The sequence below is a fragment of the Triticum aestivum genome, chromosome 4A, assembly GCF_018294505.1.
Source record: "Triticum aestivum cultivar Chinese Spring chromosome 4A, IWGSC CS RefSeq v2.1, whole genome shotgun sequence".
Classification (NCBI taxonomy): domain Eukaryota; kingdom Viridiplantae; phylum Streptophyta; class Magnoliopsida; order Poales; family Poaceae; genus Triticum; species Triticum aestivum.
The window spans coordinates 748,622,253-748,625,202 of record NC_057803.1 but is presented as its reverse complement, the minus strand read 5'-3'; the positions used below and the strand labels follow the sequence as shown (position 1 = coordinate 748,625,202).

At 43.3% G+C, this 2,950-nt stretch overlaps 1 long non-coding RNA gene across 4 annotated transcripts in view; it reads left to right on the top strand.

Moving 5' to 3' along the window:
- The window catches only part of LOC123088601 (uncharacterized), a 6,956-nt gene extending 5,326 nt beyond the window's left edge, over positions 1–1,630 (top strand). For 3 of the 4 annotated variants that reach the window (XR_006441965.1, XR_006441964.1, XR_006441966.1), the window contains one exon: positions 945–1,630. This is a non-coding gene — a long non-coding RNA (uncharacterized lncRNA). The remainder of the gene's footprint in view (positions 1–944) is intronic. The other variant, XR_006441967.1, reaches the window with a different exon arrangement.
- Positions 1,631–2,950: the final 1,320 nt, after the last annotated feature.

The window sequence follows — 2,950 nt, the reverse complement described above, 5'->3', positions numbered from 1 at the left end:
GACACGTACATGGTTATACAACTATCACAACAAAAACCTATCTTCCAAGTGCCAATTGCCTCGAATCAACCATGAGATGTCGAAACGCATGTCTGAATATGAACGCTTGACGTCCTCGCCGAGGCGTCGGCACTTCTCAAAGATGAAAAGCTTGCCCTTGGGCACAGTTTCTCCATGGACCCATCTGGTGGCCCGTCGACCGGGCGCACTTGATCTCGTAAAGTTTTGGCCACAAATTTTCTGGTCACTATGAGCAGAGCCAAAGAGTTAACTAGAGAAGAACCTCAAAGGCTTCGAATCATGGGATGAAAACAGTTAACTGCAGAAGTGTAAAAAAAAAACCTCACCGGACAGTCTGTGGTTATCTTCATCCCTAGCTATTACTCCCTCTGTAAAAAAATAACGACAAAAATTTATCTTATTAGTTTACAGAGGGAGTACCATTTAAAACATCAATATTCTGGAACATTGAATAGATTTAGTGTCATCTCACTTCAGACACTGGATACGGATTATGTTTTGTGTGCGTGTGTCTGTGTGTAGGAATGCAACTAGACAATGATCTATCATAGGCTGTTCACCCTGTTTCCAGAGTTCCACAATTGCTTCCTCCAAAATTGAAAGGACAGAAGGTTCAGTTACTATTTCAAATGCAGACACTGCACACAAAACAGAACAATTTTATGAAGAAATCCAGTGGGTAAGAAAATGGAAAGGGAACATCAGCAGTGATTTCTACTAGGTAGACACCTTGGCTCCTGAAGAAAGATCCAGCTCATCACTTGGCCATCTTGATGAGAAACTCTAGCTTTGCAATCTGTCTACAAATCATATCTTTGAATACTGATAGTTTCCAGTTCACAATATTCTAGCATATTCATAGGCAGTTCAATATTGGAGGTCCATTGATGATGATGATGATGATATCTGTCTTTTGAGACCAGGGCCTGGATTGCAAACTCAATACTCCAGCGACTTCACCTTTGTGGACCTTGACTCGACTCTGGCCACCAGCGAGAAGTGAAGGCACAAGGCAGTGGACAAGGATAGGAAATCAAGCATCTGCTTTGCTCTGTTTGCCTGTCATCGTTATTGCCTGTAGCTAGCTTTCATCTGCTATGCTCTGTTTTCTGAACTCTAAATACTTGCATGTAGCTTCCTCTGCTTCTGCTATGTTTTCTGAACTCTTGTATACTTGGTTGTAGCTTTAGGTCAGTTTCAGGCGTCAGGTCGACTCCGCTCGGGGCCTGAAAATCATCCGCCTTCCGACCACAGGACGGGCGGATGCTGCCACCTCACGTTCATGTCGGCTGCTGTCTATCCCCTCTTTCTTTTTAGCAAGCAATACACACTAGACTGTATGATATTTAAATTCTGCAAACGGCCTCGGATTGAGATGATTCAAAAGGCAAAATAGTTCGCTGCGACGAGGGGAGGAATTTCCATGTTAAACACTTCTTCATTTGAGATAGTTTTGAGGACTTGATCATACATGCCAAAAAGTGGTGTCAATACGGTCCCGCATTGAAGATCCCTTACATGCTCGTGCATGTTACTATACAATGTATATCCGTCTTTATATCGGATTGCTCAACGTCGTGAGGTGTTCGTGGCAACAGTATTTCACTCTACCCCCCTTAATATTCAGTTTAGACGGATGCTAGCGGGCAATCGTTGGGAAGAATGGCTCCATCTAGTTAGAAGACTGATGGGGGTTCAACTTTCTCACCAACCCGATGAATTATGCTGGAAGTTGACTAGATCAGGAGTATTTTCAGTTAAATCAATGTATATTGATATTATTAATTCGAACTCCATTCCAACTTCCAAGTATGTCTGGGCTGTCAAAGTCCCTTTAAAAATTAAAGTGTTTATGTGGTTTGTCCATAAACAAGTTATTTTAACAAAGGACAACTTGCTAAAGCGTAATTGGACAGGACCTACTAGGTGTAGTTTCTGTGATCGGGATGAGACGATCAAGCATCTATTCTTTGATTGCCCGTTGGCCAAAGTTCTTTGGCGGACGGTCCATATTGCTTTCAATATTACTCCACCGAATTCTGTCAACGCATTATTTGGGACATGGCTGAATGGGGTTGAGCCTGACTTAGCACGACATATTTGGGTTGGAGTTTGCGCTATGTTGTGGACTATCTGGAATTGCAGAAATGATTTGGTTTTTAATAGAACATCACAGATTCATTTTTTGCAGGTTATTTTCCGAGCTACAGCAGTCATCCGTTCGTGGTCGCTACTCACTCCGATGGAGGCCAGGGAGCATTTGGTTACTGGATCCATCCGTTGGGAGATGGTAGCTCGGGATATCTTCAACCGGTTTGGATGGCGGTCATGTAATAGGATAGGCAATTAGTTTACCTTTAGCCAGCCGGTTGTGGCGTCTTTTCCTGGCTAGTTTGTATATCTAGCCTTTTAGGCTCTGTGTGAGCCATCTTTTTCTTTTTTCAGATGGAGACTTTGGAACCTTGTGGCACTTTTTTTTTTGGTTAATAAGATGGCCGTATGCATCATTCTGATGCAGAGGCCGGGGAGCCCCCCCTTTTCGAAAAAAAATGTTACTATACAATGAAGGATACTGAAGCGCCAGCGGCGTTTCACCAAGCCAAGTATCCTTCCAGAAGCGAGTGGTGTTGCCGTTACCAACTATAAACTTTGTCCTACTAAAGAAGGTTGCTTTGACTCTCATAAGCCCCTTCCAAAAAGGCGAGTCAGTCGGTCTCACTGTCACCTGGGACAAAGTCTTGGACTGTAGATACTTACTATGAAGAATCTGCGCCCACGTGGCCTCAGTCTCAACTGATAACTTGTACAACCACTTACTGAGAAGACATCTGTTCTTGACTTCAAGATTCTCGATACCAAGACCCCCCTGGTCCTTTGGTCGATAGATGATATCCCATTTAGCGAGTCTGTATTTTCCCTTTAGTTCATC